The sequence below is a fragment of the Crocodylus siamensis genome, chromosome 2 (genome assembly GCF_052110815.1).
Source record: "Crocodylus siamensis isolate JL-2025a chromosome 2, ASM5211081v1, whole genome shotgun sequence".
Classification (NCBI taxonomy): domain Eukaryota; kingdom Metazoa; phylum Chordata; order Crocodylia; family Crocodylidae; genus Crocodylus; species Crocodylus siamensis.
The window spans coordinates 242,915,781-242,935,903 of NC_143396.1; the positions used below are offsets into that span (position 1 = coordinate 242,915,781).

The 20,123-nt window shown below is 40.9% G+C and overlaps 1 long non-coding RNA gene across 2 annotated transcripts in view; it reads left to right on the plus strand.

Annotated features, from left to right (window-relative positions):
* LOC149871956 (uncharacterized) overlaps positions 1-19,392 on the plus strand; it is a 198,277-nt gene extending 178,885 nt beyond the window's left edge. For both annotated transcript variants that reach the window (XR_016440568.1, XR_016440567.1), the window contains 2 exons: positions 14,983-15,048; positions 18,370-19,392. This is a non-coding gene — a long non-coding RNA (uncharacterized LOC149871956). The remainder of the gene's footprint in view (positions 1-14,982; positions 15,049-18,369) is intronic.
* The last annotated feature ends 731 nt before the right edge of the window (positions 19,393-20,123 follow it).

The following is a 20,123-nucleotide window of genomic DNA, read 5'->3' on the forward strand; positions in this document are numbered from 1 at the left end:
ACTCCAATATTAAATGTAATGATTTGTTTGACTCAATCACATTTTGTATGCAGCTAAAACATGTCTCCCAGAAAGGCATCCAGGCTAGATTTGAAGACATCAGGAGATGAGGAATCCAACCTCCCTTGTGTTCTGTTCCAGTGGTTAATCACCCTCACTGTTACAAATTTCTGCTTAATTTCTAATTTGAATTTGTCTAGCTTGAGCTCCCAGGCATTGATTTTTGTTATGCCTTTCTCAGCTGGATTAAAAAGTCCTTTATTGCATCCAGTCTGTCTACATGAAAGTACTTATAGATTGTAATCAAGTCATCTCTCAAACTTCTTTTTTAATAAGCTAAACAGATTGTCTTTTTTAAGTCCCTGACTGTAAGATCTTGTGGCAACCCCACAGCCCCTGAAACTGGCACAAGAAACAATGGAGAGTTCCCACTTTTATATCAGAAATCATAAAGGTTAGGGTCAAGAGAGGGAACAGGTAAAAGATAAAGGAACATCAACATCTGTGGAAATATACACTCAGTACCTTAATTTCCCACCAAGCTGTCCCCAAAAAACACTTCAGTCCTAGAGTACTCAAACACAAGCATCTGCAGTTGCTCCCCAGTCTGAGTCCAGCTTCTTCAGTCCATACAGTCCTCACTGATGAAGCCAATGGGATCCCAAGCTCCCCTGTGTAGTCCTATATAGGGTGGACACCGTCTCCATGTGCAAGTACTGCAAACACCTTCTATTCTTTTCACCCTCTCCCCAGTACTCCTTGGCACCTGTATTCATTATGGGGCCCCTGCCTCAGCAGGCCCCATGGCACTCCCCAATACACCATGCCAGTAGGCTAGGGAATTCAAACTGGTTTGCTTCCACAAAACCTATTGCTGCCATCTCCACACACTCATGCTCTGAGTGATGCAGCACCCTGTCCTCATTTGTCACTGAGATATCAAGTGGCAGGACACCTTCAGTGAGGATGAGAGTTCCCAGTGGACAAGCCTGTATTATAGCCTCATCTCACCAGACACCAGAAACGCCAGCTTGTGGATCCTGCATGGAGCCATCTCAACAGGTGTGTGTGTGTGGCACATTTTATGGAAACCTCTGACACGTGCCCCTTCTGTCAGAAGAAGACCTTGGCACACTTCAAGTGTGTCAGACTGTAATCCCTTCACCTCCTCAAGAACCTTCTGCTGAGATTTTCACTGTGGTACTCCCCACAACCTTTTGTTTATGCCCTCCCCATCCATAGCCCTGCCAAGTCTCAGGACCTTCTCATCAACCTGCTCCAGGCCTTAGCCTAGCTAGTCATCTGCCTGACCAAAAAGGAGGCTCTGGCTGAGGTGGAGGCACCACCAGTGACTGGGGCCATCTTCCAGTCCCTCAACCATTCACATCTCTGGGTAGAGTTTCACTAGGTAGTGCCTGCTGGCTCCTTGGATTTTTAGAGGGTCAGTGGGCACTGGCTGGTATTCTCTGCTTGGTGTCCCCTCTTGAGGAGCGCATTATTAACCTTTGACTTGCACTCCCATCCCTTTTTCACTTTTGTTGTCCCCTAAAGCTGTTGTCTTTCCAGTGTCCTCCTTCACTGGGAGAGTGTATGGTTTTCTTGGTGGGCCTAGCCCACCATCACCCAGCACAATAAATAAGCTTGTTCTCACTCCAGCTGCAAATTTCCTAGTCTGCTTGCTTCCCTGTCCTTTTTCTCCCTACTTCCCAGCCCCTGGGGATTTCTGGGAGTTCTAGTCCTAATGAGCAAAATCATCACAAATATACAGACTGCACCCATTTTTTTTCTGCTGTTACACAAGTATTTTCTCTAATGCAACAATCACTTTTGTGGTTCCTTTTTGAGTCCTCTTAAGTTTCCCACTCTGTGGACGCCAAGGTTTCATGACGTATTCTGCTGTTGGTTTTAGTAATTCTGTGTGTTGAGATAACATCATCCCCTACTCTGTGATTGGTATCTACACCCAAAAACTATAGAAATATTTCAGTTACCATAATAGTACCACTGAAATTCAGCCTCTTAGACCAGAAAGTAGCTGCAAGGTGAATTTCTGGGGTGCAGCGTATGGTACAACATTGCAAAGAAGAACAACTCTTGGCTAAACAGATCACAGCAAACTCCTACTTTTAAGGAAAGTGCCATGGGATACCTGATTGTCAGTAGAAAGACTCCTACTGATTTCACTGGGCTATGAATCAGAAACCTTTTGCCCATGCAGAACACACAGGGCCTCTGTTTTAAAGGTCCATTCACATACTATAATAAACTATATAAAGCTCATTTTATCTATCCCGGAGAGATAAATGAGCTCTCTCATTAAAGAAAAAAGAAAAAAAAGAAAGAAAGAAACTTGATCACGTGGGGCTGTCTTCAGCATCACAGGTAAGGGTCAGCTTCATATATAATATAGTCTCTGCTGCTTCCTCTCATTTAAGTACTCTTAATAAAGAGGAGATGTCTCTTTCTTATAAATATTGTCTTGCTTAAATATGAACATTCTGCTCTCAAAGTTTTACCATTAAAATACTAGTTTCCTTAGAGGTTAAATATGAATTACACAGAAGAAACAGCTGCATTTGCTAATCAATATACAATATATAGGCCATTTTTTTCATCCTGCAGTAGTTTAGATATAAATGAGAAAAACTGATTGCAAAAATGCTTTTGAAATAATTTGTATGGAGAGAAGCAAAGCAGTGCAGTTTTACTCCTGTCAGAAAATCTCCTTTCTCAGTTTCTGAAAGACTGTGCCATTTTGTATAAGTCATTATAAATAGTACTATTTCATGTATAATTATTGGTGAACATTCATACAGCAATACATCTTCTTGTATCTCGTCATCTGTATTTTGTTCACATTTAGACTTGTCTGCAAATGTTTCAAATTCAATGCCATGAAAATACTTTGCCACTGTTCTGCATAAATCTCATCAATAGCTGATGAAACATCAACAGACTCTTGTTAAATGGACTGTACTAGCTCCTTTACTTTCAATATAAAAATACGTGCATAAGTGGCAGAATATGTTGCACACAGAGCAATCAAATGATTTGTCATATTGTAAATATTCTGCTAGGAATTTCAGGGTATGGGGAGTGCAAATCAGTGACTTCTATATGAATCTTTAGGCATGTCTATACGTGCTTTTATGCAAGCCTAAACTTAATGCGCATTTTGCCTAATGCACATTAAGGCAATTAAGCATGCATCTATATATACACACACTAAGGCACATTAACACAGTGCGTAGACTGGACCGACTTGGGACTAAAGTTAGTATGTCAGTTGACACAGACAGCATTAATGTACCTTAGCACAGCTACACATGCATTAAGACACTTTAGCTATTTGCACCTACAATTGCCACTTTTAAGGTACATTAAAAGCATACACGTGTAGACCCGCATCCTTAATGTGCCTTAATGGCTAATGCGTCTTAAATTGGCACATGTAGATGCACCCTTTCTCACCTAAGTGACTGGATCAAAGTTCTGTTGGGCATGTAGAGACAATGTACAAAGGGGTTGTCATCTGATGATTCTTTGGTAGTATGTAAAATGAACTGATAATCTCAAACCATTTCTAGTTATATACAATTGTTCATTACCTGTATTTGGAAACCTTCTCTTGTAACACCATCAGAGAAGCCAAGAATGGAATGAAGAGTGAACTACTCCCTCACCTTTTAAAGGCCCCCTCCAGATCAGGGTCTTAAGTAGAGCTGGTTGAACTAATTATGACAATTGATGGACCTAAACCTAGTGTTGAGCAGCTTTATGGAAAAGGCAAGCGGGAATGTACACCTACTTTTGTCTCCTGCCCCATCCTGAGAAAAGTTAAGGTATAAGTCCTAAAAACACAGGATAATTTAAACTGTAGTGAGAAGCAAAGAGATTTTTTGGGACCTCAGGATCATGGGAGCACATGCATCTTATTCTAGACTTCAGTGATACAAAGGCCCCATAAAACTGTCCTAACAGTACATATATTAGAATCAAGCAGCCAAAAACACTTAATGAGGACTCAGGGGGTTCTGCCAGGTAAATAAATCAGCACCAATCACAACAAAGGTTAATATGGTAGTAAAAAGTTAATTAGAGTCTCCAGTGTTACTTGGGTTATTTCTATTGGGGTCATTGATCCACTTTGCAGCTGTTTCTCTGAAAAGGGCCCAAAACATTAATAACTTTACCATGCTAACATTTTATAGCCAATGCATTGATTTTAGAAGAGTCTATATTTATGTATAAAAGAGCTTCATTTTCTTTTTCACATTCTTTTCCTAGCAATAGCACCTACTAGCATGTTCACTTGTTGACTTTTGGGGAATAATTCTTATTTGTTATGAAGATAAAAAATATAAATATTAGCTTATGAACTGGCTCCATTTCACAGAGAAGGAAGCAGCCACCCCCAAAAGAGCTATTTGCATCTGCATTCAAAAATAATACTATTCTATTATCAAGTTGTAAGTTAATTCAATGAAAAAATTTAATTCTGTTATAAGTAGCAGAATTTCATTGACTTCAATCTCCTTCAATTATTTAGTAATGTAACTGCTTTTAAACAGTAGGAAAAATGCCTGTAAGTAAAGTCAGTAATCAGATTCTTCTAGTGGCCATTTGTCCACTCCAAAATGGGTGCATAATTTATCAATGAAAAGTATTATAGTTGTGCAGTCGAATTGCATTTTGCTAATATATTCATTTTGAATGCACATATTCATCCACGTAACAGAACATTTGTGGTTTTGCATGCAGAAATATATAGACACTGAAAAACATACCATTTTACTTTACTTCACCTCAAGATATTCTGCTCCTCCAAAGCTAGGACTTCAAGGCCTCCATGATTTCAGAATGATTTGGGGTATGAGAAAAGACTGCAAAAGAAAACGTCTACCTTTACCCTTCCTCCAAACTCACTATAGTTTTAGCATCATATCATTATTGTAGCTACGAGAATCAAGGGAAAATGGAGGAAGCACAATTTCTTTGATATCTTATGATTCGACATGATATCCAAGCATGAACCAACTTTATCATTTTTCAACGAAAAGGGAAATAGAGGCTGGGGAAATTTATGAGATGTACCTTGTTGAATTTCCAGGAAATCTTTGGGTGAGGAAAGGATATTTAGCTTTTCATCCTCTCTGAGTATAAGGAATTTACAGGTAACATTAAAAGCACCTTCAATAATAGGAAGGTCATGTGCACTGCCAGCTGGGTATAACACCAGAGAAAGCAGCTAGGATGAGAAACTCAAAGGAAATTTTATGTTTAAATCTGCCACTGCAGTCCTCAAATGCACCACTCTGGGTATTGTTACACGCTACAATTAGCACATGTTGTATTTAGATCATAGTAAGCATTAATAGGGCTTTAAAATTTTTCTCAGGAGTTGCGTGTTAATGCTAAATATAGATCATAGTACCACACGAGGAACCTTGAACCAACTCCTTGACAAGTGTGATCTCAGGGCTGAGACTGAAAATCAGCTGATATTTGGTTTCAGCCCTGGGATTGCACAGAGCCCATTCAAGGCTCTGGTGTGGTACACAGGCTGGCAGTGACACTGGCAAGGCACAGGAACTTGTCCTTGCCCCCACACCGAACTGGAGCCCTGAACTAGCAAGGTTCTGGTGTGATGGGTAGGTGGAAACCTAATAAAGCTGTTTGTTGGCTTTCCAGTCTTCTTATTGCATGTAACAGGGGACCTCAACTCTGTTAACAGACTGAGAGGAGAAGGAAAAGGGAGAAATAGGGGTTGGAGCTGGGGATATAGAGAAGGTAAGGCTATGTTAGGTTGTCAGATACACTACCCCTTTAGAAGAATACTGCAACCAGCAGAGGTCATCTGCTAATCAGGAGATCAGTCACTCCTAGGGATGCTGAGCGGAGATGCAATTGGCTGGCCAAAAGGGGCCTGTGGACATTTTATCCCAGCTAAAAGCCAGGCAAGGGGAGGAAGAAAGGAGATACTTGGCAGGATGGACAAATATGCTCTCCTGGTGCTGTACAGAGTCTTGGGAGTCCTTGTGTTTTGGGTAGCTGCAGTGGCTCAGGTGTTTCAAGCCCAGGAGGAGCTGCCAGCAGTGATGACCCAGAGATCCCAGTGATGACGCTGTGATTCAGCAAAAACACTGCTGCTAGACATTCTTTTTCTTTCATTTTTATTTTGTTTTCCATGTTGTACCCCAGATAGGGAAGGAAAATTTAAGGAAGGCAATGGCCTGTATTCATTTTGTTTTGTTGAAATTAGCAGATGAGCTGAAGTTTATAAGCTGGGCCCATGGGTGGTAAGGTCAAGTGGAAAAGATCCAGCTAGAGAAAGGTGGCAAGAGGCCAAGAGGGCTGAAATGCTGACAAGTGTTCAAAAGCCAGGATAGGCCTGGTGTGGCTATGTCTGATAACACTCATGAGGCATGGGCCTGAATATGGGGTAGACAGGAGGTCATGATTATTGCCATGGGCGACAGGTCCCACCATAGTCAAGAGGGGCACATGCCCCCCCCCCAGCAACCAGACAGCAACTGGGGGGGGTTCCCCATGGCCAATTGCACTGACCAGAGAGGGTGGGAATCCCCTTGCAGCTGATTACATTCACCTGGAAGCGGCCACAGAAGCACCACTTCCGCTTCTTCTGCTTTACTTCTGAGAGCGCCACTTCATCTGGGCTGCTTCATTTGGTGCTCCCACTCCCCAGCTGGCACGTGCAGAGGGGACATTGGTGCTCTCACCTGCCCCCCCTGCCTATCACCTAAGCAGGGAGTGCGGTCTGAAAGGGGGTGCACCAGCATTTTCAGGGGATGCACGGAGGTGCATTGCCACTAATTATTGCCCTTAAGGCATCGCCACTGATTATTGCCCCCTCATGTAGAGAACAAAATGGTAAGAGTCAGGAAAATCAAGCACTGTGTTGAAACACTAACACTGGGCAGCTTCTGAACTCAAGATTTCTAAAATACCATCACATCATGGTAGGCATGGGTTTGCAGACAGCATAAAGGCAGGGGAAGGTTTAGTATGACCTGCCAGTCCCCCCGAGCCCTGGACTCCAGAAGCTGATGGGGGAGAGAGATTATAGAGCTTCAAACTGGCAAGGCTCTGTTTCAGTGGGATGAAGGTGGAAGCTCACCAAACAGCTGTTTCTCAAGCTGTTGCTCCTCCCCACCCTCCTGCAACCGCACCAGAGTCCTGCTGGTTCAAGGCTTCAGTGCAATAAGTAACCTGGGACCCTGAGAAAGACATTTTCAGGCTCCCAGCCCCACCACTGCATGGGAGTCCTCTGATCATACAGCCAGCTGAGAACACATTTAGCTCAACACATTTTAGGTGATATGATCTGAAGATACTCCTTCCTGGAAAAGGCCCAACTTTACTACGCTATGAGAGCGCTTAGCATATGCTTCACTGCTTAAATGCTCAGACACTAATGTTATAAGTGCAGTATCATGTCCTAAGCATAACATGTAACAATATCCTCAGATACTTCCTACTATGGTAGGCTATTAAGTCTCCTTGGTGACTAATTTACACTGGTTTCCATTTGCACTGAAACTAAACTGCTGACAATGATCTGCCTGAAGCCATGAAGTGGGATTCAAAAAATAAGCATTCCCTGGCCTTGCCTTTCAATTTAGGGGACCTAAACTTATAGGCATGCTTAGACTACACCTAAGGGGGTGAAGAAAAAAGAAGTGTGTGTGTCCTGTTGCTTAGTCATACATCTGGGATGTGGAGGTTGCTTTAGATCACTGCTTTTTCTGCTTTGGAGCCAGGATATAAATATTGGTCTCCCACCTCCCAGACCAGTGACTTACCTGCTAAGCAGTTTTAGAGTGATGCTGTAGCTGTGATAGTCCAGGAATTATGTGAGAGGCAAGGATTTTTGTGGGATGTTATCTTTTATTGGACCAACTGCATAGTTGAGATAAAGTTAGGCAAGCATGTGAATGCACAACATTCTTCATCAGGTCTGAAGGAAGAAGCAAGCAGAACAATGTTTAAAAATCAGTGTTTAGGGTTGTGAAATTGGAGGAGACAGAGATTCCTACTGGTAGCAGACAAAAAATTATCTCGAGACAAGAAGCCTGATCAATCAGACATCAAGACCTTTCACAGATGTAGACGGCTGTTATCCCCTGTAGTGTGAAAGAAGAATTTTAGGAATCAAGTCGATTATAGTATGACATAAATTCAATATCAGTGTTTAGTGTTTGGTTCTTAGTGTTCAGTCCATTTGTGAATGTTTGTTCCCAAGCTTGCTTTTTTAAAGGTGTCTTGTAAATTTATCTTGAGCATGAGGATAGTGAAGTTAGAAAAGGAATGTTATTTCTGTGAAAAATGTGCACCTACAATGTTTCACCCATGTAGTAACTGTGATGACATGTGGTGCATTGAATCAGATATATCACATTTTGGGAAAGGCACGTGTAGATTCTGATGGCTTTGTTGTGGGGGTGTTGATTGTTGTAGCAGTGGAGATGTGCTGACAGGTTTTGCATCCATTGTTAAGGCAAGGCTACATCCCATTTCAGATCTGTTGAAAAAGGGAGTTTGCTTCTGATGATGACTGTTTAAGAGGTTATCTGAAAGCCAGGAGTGGAGAGTCTGGAAATATTTCTTTGTTGAGTATAAGCTGTAATTGTTTGATGAGTCATCTAACTGGTGCCAGTGCGGGGTGGTAGGTGATCACCAGGGGTATGCAGTATTGAGGGGAAAAGGTTCTTGCTTTGCATTGTAGCAGTTTACTGCAAGGTATTTGGGTAGCTTTTTCAAAGTTATGCTTTATTTCTCTACTGGAGTGCCCTTGTCTAAAAATGGATTTCAGCCTGGCTAGGGGTGTTGTTATTATTCTCCTGAGAACCCATGTGATGGTGTCTGAGAGTCTGACTATAGATTATAGCTTTTTTGGTGTGCTTAGGATGGTGGCTGGTTTTGTGGACATAAGCATGATGGTCCTCAAGTTTTTATATATGGTGGTTTGCAGACTGCCATTCTAGATGTGGACCATGGCATCCAGAAAATTGGTATTAGTGTACAAATTTTCTAGAGGAAGTTTGATCAAGGGGTGATAGTTGCTAAACCTGTGATGGAAGTTAAGAAGTGCATCCAGGTGTTCAGTTCAGATGATGAAAATATCATCTATGTAACATAGGTAGAATGCAAGTTTGATGATGCAGTTTTCTAGGCACCTAATTCTTCTTACAGTGGATCTAGTGCAGGGGTAGACAAAATGTAGCCCACGAGTTGGACACGGTCCACCAGGCCATTCTATCCAGCCCACAGGGCCCCTAAAAAATTTAGAAAATTTGTATTTATCTGCCCCTGATATTTTGTATATCATATTTATCTGTCATGCGGCCCTTGATAGCTTGCCAAAACACAGTGAGCGGCCCTCCACCCAAAATAATTGCCCGCCCCGATCTAGTGTTTGATCTTTGGCTTTATGTTTTCCTCTAATTTCCACAGAGTCCATTTCAAATAGAACATCTGCTGGAGGCCTTAAAAATTCTAAGTATAAAGGAAAATTGATACAGAAGAGGCAACCTCCATTGTCATCCCAGGATACATGTTCCTAATTTGTATAACAACTAGCCATAAAATGAAGGAGCAGTCTGGGCCCCATAAAATGGACTCTTTGGCCACATCTACATCAGATGCTGACTGCGCAGTTGTTACTGCACAGTCATTTAGTATTTGCATAACTAAGTACTAAATGACTTCACAGTAACTGGTTTTATTACGCAATAGTGTCCCCGCACAGCTTCCTGGTGCTGCTGACTGCACGGTAGCTTGTTACTATTGGACAGTATCATTGCATCGTGGTTTGTGCCCTGCAATGCTACTGTGCAGTACTAATGAGCTACTGTGCAGTAGTAATGAACTACTGCACAGTAAGTGCCTCATGTAGACATGGCCCTTGCATTGCCTGTGTTTAATAATCTAATCCTTTTAAGAAATGTTTGTTGTTTGCCAATAATTTTAAGCAGATATACAGTCATTCTAAATAAGCACAAGTAAACAAGCAGTTATTCTAATTGGTAATATTTACTCTAAATTACTGAATCATCTATAGCTAAAACAAATTTGAAATTATCTTTGATTATTCATAGTACATTATTTTTATTTCTTTTCAGTGATTAAAAATGGCTAACTAATTATTTTTCTTTAACCACTAAGCTCTACACGTTAATGCAAATGCATAAATTATACCTACATATCCCAGGAGTAGGGTGTCCGTATGTGAGAATTACTGACAGTTATTGAAGATATAACAACCTCCTTTATATCTGACCCAATTTTACCCAGGGCAGAAAAAGTAATTTTCTTCTGTAGTTCAGCACTTCTGTATTATAACCTTCATCCTTCACTGAACATATATTTGCCATACCTTGTGAAGCTATAAACCTTGTGGAAAGGGCACAAAGGTAAACTAAATAATACAATCCCACTTCACTTTTTTCCCCTCAAAATAGAATATAAGGTGATCTTTTTCATAATCACTGATACTATATATGTTGTTGGCTGTCTCTTAATCTGTAGAATGTGATGGTGCTAATAATAAAAGCTTAGCTTGAGTGGCTGACAAATATCACCAAGTAAGCAGTTGCTTTTCTAGTTCAACCACATATCTGCAAGTATGTATTTTAAAAATAGGATTGAACTTCAAGGTTGCCAGCAGTTTTTGACAGAAATATTTATATACAGAAAATGTTTTTGCACTGGGTTTTGAGCAAAATGCTGCAAAATTAAGATGGTCATTGCATATGTCAATGCCTCTTGCACCATGCTATGTCATATGAATGGGCAGTAAAATGGACATTTTCATTCAACTGCCAACCCAATTAGGACCTCAGCACTAACCTTCTTCTTTCCCACCATGCAATATGGATATAGGGCTTTGGTTCAGTTTATGTGTAGCCATGACTTTTCATGTTTGGACACACTCTAAAGTGTTATTTGCATGATTGGTTGTTTATATACTAGTATTGGCACCAATCTGCCACACTGAAAGGGATTGAGATGACAGTTAGAGGTACTTGTAAAGTTGGCTTTGTGTTGGTATAGAAGATGCAGCAGTGGGTGGCAGACAGCCAAGCAACAAAAAAGTGGATATGTCTGATATGATGTACACTTGTACTGATATGATGCACACTTGAAAAATATGAAGCCATTGTTCTATTCCCTGTTGCCGCAGCTGAGCGCCATTCTCCTGTGACTTATGCTGTTTCCACTGTTTTGAAGTCATTTTCAGTGCTATGATGAAGTAGAAGCAAAAAGGCTAATTGCAAGTTTGTTTCTCTTGAAAGTCCTTTTCATGTAATGCTCTTTGCACAATAGGTATTGTTTGCATGCATGTGAGATTCTTATTTCCAGGCGTGCTTTTGCTTCAGGCTAGCATCTAGTCATACCAGTGATATTTCCATTTAAGGCAGGCGTTCATGAGGTGAATCAAAAGATACCTGCCCCCCTATTCATGCTTTGGGAGGTGGGGGGTGGAGCTAGAGTCAAAACTCAAATCATTAGTGTATGTATTTTTCATTAGTCTGACCCTTAATATTTTTTCAAGCAACTGGCTTATCTTTTGTTCTCTCTTTCATGGTTAATTTAACTGCATATTTGCTGCCACAGCTACTATTGCTCATACTGGTACTGCATGAAAATGGAAAGGATGGTACATTATTGTATGCTTGTGATTTGACAGTCTGATGATGTAAATCTCCTTTTCCCCCTTTCCCTCTGATAATACAAGAACCCACCGTTTCCTTTCTGAAGAACAAATAGATAATGATAAATTATTTGCCATCATCTTCAGTACTGCTGGATCTATAGCTACTACAATCACTGATCAGTTTGAATAAGGTAAATGGATATGCTCCACTGATCAAACACATTTGAAGATGTGAAAAAGGCTATGTTACATATCTTCTATACATATGTAGATATTGTGACTAGAGTACTCTGCCCAAGGAAGGGAAATATTATATAGCAAGGTACTGGACAGCAGCATTTAGAGGTTACTTAGAGGGGACAAAAGGAAGAGTACAATCAAACCATGTTCATTTCTAATGTTATATTAATTTTAATACAAAAGTCCATTTCTGATCCCATATACTGTTTATACATATTCTCCAAGAACTTCATGATGAAGGCCTGGTCCAGAGGACGTTGACATTGAAGAAAAGAGTCCCGCTGAGTATGTATGTATTGAGGGCTAGTGTCTCATAAAAATAAGGAAGGTAGCTTTAAATACAATATCTAGAGTTGGAAACAAACAAGCTCATCTGCACAGGGCTCAGCCTGGACTCATTTACCCTGTTGATAAGCTCATTTAAAATTAGTCCATGTTTCTTTCCACCACACTATAGTACTTGTCCATTGGTGTACATGGGCTCCAAAATATCTGTTGCACTGTATGTCCCTAGGAATAGCTGATTTTCAAATTAAGTATGAAGCTCATCCACATATATGAAGTTAGATTGACCATTTTAGTCACTATTTGAAGTTTTCAACACTTTGAATAGTGAATGTGCCTCAATTTATAATTCCAAGATTCACAAAAGATTTTAGTACATAACTGCCACCATGAATGCTTAAGGGCAAGTGCTAAGAAATCACGTAGGTGCTAAAAGTGCAGATAGAATGGAATTCAGGTGTCTAAGTCCAGGAGATGGTGATAGTCCCATGCACCCTTTAAGTATACCTTCCTCCTGATTAGAATTCTTACCCAGGAAGTTGACAACCTGAGTTTTAAGTGTTTAGACTTTAAGTATTCATATGCATGTGCCCTACTTCACAAAAGGCTACCTTAGCTACCCAGGTATAGGCTAGACAAGGATGGATCTTTTCATCCTTCCTGTTGAAACTGTGCCACTGTACAGAAAGGAATGAAAGATTCATATGGAAAAGGACCCATGTTCTGGATTACTGGTAATGCCCTAATTACTGGTTCACTGGATAAAAGGACGCTTCTTTCTCTACTAATGTTTCATGGGAAAAGGCTGGTTTACCATGAGAGTGTTGTCAATGTAAAGGCAGAGAAGAGCATAAATCCCTGAGATCTGTGGGATTTAAAATACCCATCTCTCATCAACATTTCCTACTGATAAGTTTAAAAGGCTCACAGCTCAGTCTGCTAGCTTCCATGGAAGGCTCTTATTCCTAGGGCCCCTTCTTTCCCCTGTATTTCATGGATTGCTCCTATCCCTAACTTTGCATTGTGGAGTCAACGCTATGGCAGGGTATCTAAAAATGATATATTATAATGCATGTCCTTTTGAGGATCCAGCTCTAAGAGCATGCTTCACTTTTGAAAAGAGGACCTTGGTGCCTTGGAAAATGTTATTCCCGGCAATATTTTTGACATGAGAAAAAAAGCATTTTTCTGCTATTAATTAAAATTAGATTTATAATACTGGGCACTCTACACATGACACTATGGTGAAATAGCAACACGTTAAGGCAATGTAGCCTCTGCAGGCATCTACATGTTGTCAGTATTTACTTCCCCATAGCAACACTTTCCCCAGGTATTGAGCGCCACTACAGCAAAGTAGGTGTTAAAAATATCCATGTGCCAGGTGTACAGCGCAATACAGGCTGTTGCTGGGCCATGATTTAGTACTTCCAAAAGTACAAAATCACAGTACTTGGCTCAGTAACAATGTTGCCATAGCATGTAGACATGCCTGCTATGTATTTAAATGCCTGGAGTTAGGCACACGGGTGAGATTTAAAATATTAGTGCCTGATTCTGTTCCACATATTAGACAACTAAGTTTGATCCTATTCCACCCAGCTCAAGCCCCTGAAAAAAAATAACTTGCTTGCTTTTGTAACTTGGCATCATCTTACTCTGAAAGCATGAAGTCAGCCATCATGAAGAAGGCCTGTCTACTTTTTTGTCTGTTAACAGATTTTTAGGGATCCAAGCAGGATGAAAAAGAATCATGCTTAGATACTTAAATGCAATTATGCATCTAAAAGGTAGAATAGGATCAGGAAAATGTTTTTAAAAAACATGCAAAGGATTCAGAAGAACAAGTTGTTAGGGTAACAATAATTTGGATTATTGAGGAGCATTGGTTTTGCAGCTGAATACAAAGGCTTTACCCATGGCCTAGCAAAAGCTACCGACCACAAGGCAGAATGATATCTAAGCCAGCCATTTGCTTATGCTAATTAACCATCTTAACTGTGTTAACCATTTCTCTGAGAAAAAGCAGCAGCTGAATCTGTATGAGTCTGTGTCCTGTGAAGCAGCTACAGTAAGGAACGAGATAAGATACAGGCGCCCAAAAAAGGTGGAAGATGGTACAACATGAGACAGAAAAACAGACTGGAATGGGGAAAACAGCACATAATTGGTAACAGAATCTGAAATGAACATATGCAAAAGGGTGAATGGTGATTGGTCAAGAAGTGTCCAGAAGCTTCCAGGATTTGGTCAAAGTCCACTCATTGACTGAAGAGCGGTAGTCAAGGTCTTTGACATACGCTCATAACAAAAAGATATGTAAATGAATGAAATGCATAGGCAATGCCATGCTAATGAAGCAAACAGTAAACAGAGGCAGAACTTGAGATAGAAGGAGAAATGGGTGGAACATAGGAGTGACAAGCGTAGAATGAATGTTAATGAGTATAAACGAAAGTGTATAAATGTGGGGAAAACTATTGTTCAGTGCAGGCCCCCAGTTTGTTGTTTTTAGGACCTTTGTCTGAAGCTGTCTCCATTCTGAATAAAGCTGTTGCAAGCAATGTGCACTGGTGTTTGCTCCCTGCTTGCTGTGGCTAATGAGTAACAGGATCCATGGGCAATTGGATCATCATCTCCCTAATCGTTGGGCTCCACATGGAGTCGGGGTCTAACACAAGTTACATTGTGTAGTAGGGTTGCCTGCTCCTAAATTATTTAAGCTGTTCAAAAAATATGTGCCTTAATCTATCCTGTATGTCCTTTGTTTTTTATTTTAGCATTGTTATCAAGTTAGAAACTGTACACCGAGGATATCACTGTGTGAGTCCTTTAACATAACAAAGGTTGGTAGCATGACATTTCTATCTTTGGCCTTCCTTTAAAAATAGTGTTTAATTATGTTCCATGCTGACCCTCTTGTGTGGAACCAGTACCAGAAAGTACAGCTTTGATAGCAGTGTTTACATGAATGTTTGATAAGCATCTGTCAGCCCTTAGCACTCTACAAGACTGTGTAACACAAAAGACAGCTGGGGAACCCTGGAGCTTTTGCCACCTGAAAGAATAATCTGGTGTGTTTCCTGAATTTCAAATCAGTACAGAAACTGTGCTTTTGTAACTTAAAATGTAATTTATGTATTATTTACAATAAGAATATATTAATCAGGGAAGACAATTGTTACTTTTTACAAAACACTGCTTTCAGAGCAAGGTCAAGATGCCTTTTATTGAATACTTATCTTTACTAATTGTATTTGATTCCACTAGATAAAAAATAGCAGGCAGATAAAATTGAATAGTTGACAAGACTATTGACTAGATGAAAATGAATAATGAGAAATTACCCGCAAACATTTTGATAACTTCTGATTCGGTTTTCAGATTGGCTGTGTTCTCACACTATTTTATTTGCTTATTGTGGAAATATCTGCAAACAGAACTTCCGCCTTGCTGGTGGCCAAGACCTCTATTTATTTTCTTACGATAACTGTTGCATGACCTTAAATCACTTTTCCCTGCCTTTTTTAACTTTGACTTCTTTGCTTTTTCTTGACCAGTTATAAGATTTTTGGGTCAGATACTGTCTCCCATAATGTATTTGCATGCTGCTTTGCGTTCAAAAATTTTTCTTAAATCACTTACTTATTATTTTTTACTTCAATATGCATCTTTTTTCTATTTTATAACTGTCTTGTTTAGTAGGGGCATGCAAAATGGGCCCTATTCGATTCAGATTTGGCCTGAATCAGGAACAGTGATTTTATTACTGATCCAGATCACTGTTCCTGATTCAGTTCAGCCAAATCCAAATCTGAAGATCCAATGCTGATTCAGAGTGTCATGTCTGAATTTTATCTGTCAAGTTAGAGTGCCAATGCCAGCAAACCAAAAGACCATTATAATCTGGTAGGGTTGCAGACCATAAAGATCCCTCAGTATTAGTGGCCTTTATTTCTTTGCTGAAGGCAGCATTACAATTGGAGTTTGTTAAAAGTTGTTCTCTACACTTAGAAGCTTGTTGTCTGCAATGATAAGTATTGCAGGTGCCAATCACAAGGTTGACCTTTTGAACCCACTGAGGGCAGCCAGATGAATAATGTATCTAGGTCAAATGAATAGGTATCTAGGTCAGATGAATATGTATCTAGGTCACTGGTGTAAGAACCTATTTGGTGGTCAGTAAATATTCACAATTGGCATGAAGTGATTGGTCACCGCTGACTATAACTAAGAGCAGATTCCCGCCATTAAGCTGAGACTCTGAGCACACCAAGGAGACACAGTCAGCAGATTGGCCACCTGCAGACATTTCCCTGCCACCGACCTTCATTTTGGCGTATTCGTTTCTCACTGGTTCATCTGTCCTTCTTGTCAAAGAGCTCTCGGAAGTTTACTGATCAAAAGTGCATTATAATTTTTCCCTGTGCATGAGCTGTTGACCAGTTCTGGGACTACTGAGTCGGGCAGCTGCACCTAGCCTCCGGGTTAGAAAGCAAGGGAACCCCGTGAACCAACAGACCCCTTTAGACCATTCTGTTTTATGAACTGTAACTAAACAAGTCAGCTCTCCTGCCTACGCTGCGACCATCAGTAGCATAAGTACAATAAACCTTTCATACAACCAATACGCTTCAAGCCGCCTGACTCCTACTCGCCGCTACTCCCCACCTGTCCGGTTATCAATCCCTTCTGTGCCAAGCCAGTCGTGCCGACCCAGGCTCGCAGGTCAAGGGTACGCTGGTTACATGGTGCAACACAGAGAATCAGCGATTCGGACATAGACATGGCTTTAAAATTTTTGTATACATCTCTTAAGGCAGTAGGTGTGGCTCATGATTGCTGTGATGCTGGGACACATGGAGCATCCCACGGAAGGGGTGGGGGGTGCTCCATGTGCTTGGCAGTGAACTCAGAAGTGAATTCAGAGAGATAGGGCAATTAGGACATAGACACAGCTTCAAATGTTTTTTCTACGTACCTCTAGGTAGCAGGCAGCTCATGAATGCTGTGATACTGGGATGCATGGAGTGTCCCACAGAAGCACAGAGGGCTCCTCAATGCACTTGGAAGAAGACCCAGAAGTGGACCAGAAGCAATTTCGGTCCACTCCCGGGTCCACCGGGGAGCACTTTGGGGGTCTCCCCCGGGTACTCTCCCCAGACACAGGAGGCATCAGTCACTGAGCTGGGGGGGCTTAGTGGGTCCCCCTGCATGCTCCCCAGTGGACCTGGAAGTGAACTGGCAGTGCTTCTGGTCCACTTCCGGGTCTGCTGCCCAGTGTATTGAGGAGCGTTCTGTGCTCCTGTGGGACACTTTATGTGCTCCAGCATCACAGCATTCATGAGCTTCCTGCTACCTAGAGGTATGTAGAAAAAACATTTAAAGCTGTGTCTATGTCTGAATTGCCCAATCTCTTTGAATCTCTCTGAATTGATTCAGAGGGTTCTGATTTGATTCAGATTTGGAGTAACAGGCACAAAATCAGGCCAAATTTCTGTTGAATCAAATCAGCAGAGGTGATTCAAATTGGCTGTCCAAAGCTTCACACAGCCCTACTGTTTAGACTTAAGGTTCATCAGTTCAAGGACAACCTGTGTTTTGTATTATATAGGGTCACATACATTGTCAGTTCTTAACTACTATCTATTTAACTGAGTGAAACAATCTGATTAAAAATCAGTCTGTTCATGGACTATTTGTTATTAAGAGGCAGGATAAATAAATAACTTGGTACCAACAGTTTTCCCTTACATATTTTATTTCTTTTTAGTAAGCAATATCTGCTACTTGTTTATTCTGCAGGATATTTTTCATTTAAGTAGTATTTCATAGGATGATGCAAAGGGAAGAACATCATATTTACTGATGCATCCTTCATGCAACTGTCCCACAATAAGCAAAGCTCATCTTTGAAGTAACTCCATTGATTTCTACTTGAGTACTGTAAAGTGCAATAGCTGTCCTTAATGAAATGAAACCAGGCACGAATTTAGGCCTATTTTTGTATGCACATTGCAGAAAGTTGAATTATTTAACACTATGTGACTAAACATTCAGATTATGCAGCTAGATTAAATGTTGAACAATAAAATGAGACTGGTTGTTTATCTACCTAACTTCAATCTTCCAATTTCTTTTCCCTTTATGCTACCTGACACCATCAGGGAAGGAATCCTGCCTTATCTGCACATCAAAGAGCAACTCACAAAGACATTGTTGTGGACCCAGAGGAACAGACTTCCACCTTCAGCTTCCTCTGTGCAAAAATGAAGTTTATTTTCTATGGGGACTTTTTATCATCTAATTTTCCAGAGCCTGAGGAAGGGTGTAAGAGCCCAAAAGCTTGCAAAAAAGATGTTTTTAGGGGGATTTCTTAGTTGGTCTAATAAAAGGTATAATCTCTGAACCAAAAGTTCTAGAATGTTGCAGTCCTTGCAAAGGGAAGCTCAGTTGGGTTTTTGCAACACAACAGAGGCTACCAGGCACAAAGTAGCACCTTTGCAAAATCAAGTGCACCAACAACACCTCACTGTGACTAAATATCAAGTCAAGTACAGCTTCTGGAACAGCACTTTAGATAAGTGCAACAATGTAGCAGTACTTAAACAGGCTTATTATCACACCCTAATTACTTCCAACATCTGTAAAGGGGTTGTCAAGTGTGTAGTCAGTGCCCACTGCTGTAATGGTCAATGATTGTCTATTAACCCTTAATTTGAATTGAAATTTGATTTGAACTGTGATTCAAATCAATTAACATGGCTTAGAAAATGATGAGCATGTCTACAAATAGCCTATGAGTCTATAGTGATGCAGTCACCCAAAAGGCAAATGCAATTTCGGGATTCATCAATACAAGCATTAGGTGTACAACATGGGAGGTGATAGTACCTCTCTACTTGGTACTGGTTAGTTAGGCATCATCCTGGAATGTTGTGTGTAGTTTTCTGCTCCACATTTTAAAAAGGATGTGGAGAAGTTAGAGAGGGTCCACAAGCAGGTGATAGAAATGATAGAGGGCTTGGAAGGAAAGACATACGAGGAGAGATTGGAGGAAATAAGCACATTCAGTTTGCAAAAAATCAATTTAGTAAGGGATATGACAGAAGTCTTCAGATACCTGAAATGGTCCATAAAAAAGAGGGAAAAGACCTTTTCTCTCTTACTGCAGAGAGAAGGATGTGGAGTTGCAGCAGACTCAGTTTAGAGCAAATATTAGGAAAAATGCCTTCACCTTTAGAACAGTGAGGCAGTGGAATAGATCATTTAGGGAAGTTATGGACTCTTTATCACTGGAAGTGGTCAAGAAGAGGTTGGACAGTTGCCGGTCAGGGAAGATCTAGGCTTAACTGTACTTATGTTCTATTGTGGGTATTTCCCATGCTTCTAAGCATGGACAACTGGTGCCTCCCAAATCTGGGGGAGCACCAGATCGCCTATGGGGGGGAGTCATCCAGCAGGCAATCACTGAGCCAGCAGTGGAACCAGCAAAACCAGAAGTGCGCGCAGCCAGTGGCACTTTTGGTTTTGCAGCTGATGCTTCCAGGGGGTGCACAACTGATCTCAAGGGGTACACATGCACCTGCATGCACCCCTTATGCATCGTGATTGCTTCTGGGATTTGCTGGTTGCTACATGAGGCTGGAAGAGAATTCCCCCTGCCTCTCACTTCTTCTACATGTTACTTTTTTTTTAAAAGCCTTCCCCAGAAGCATTGGATGTTTGCTGCAGCCAACTCTGTGGATTTTCACTGGGGTGTGCTGACACTTGTGCTGGGGCTCAAATATGGAGCTTCCTGACTAGAGATTGTTGCCCCTCTGCTCAGGGTCAGACCAATCAAAATATTTATGGTCAGGAATGAATTTCCCCCCATGGGATTGGTATGGACTATGGGGGGTTTCACCTTCCCCTGTAGTAG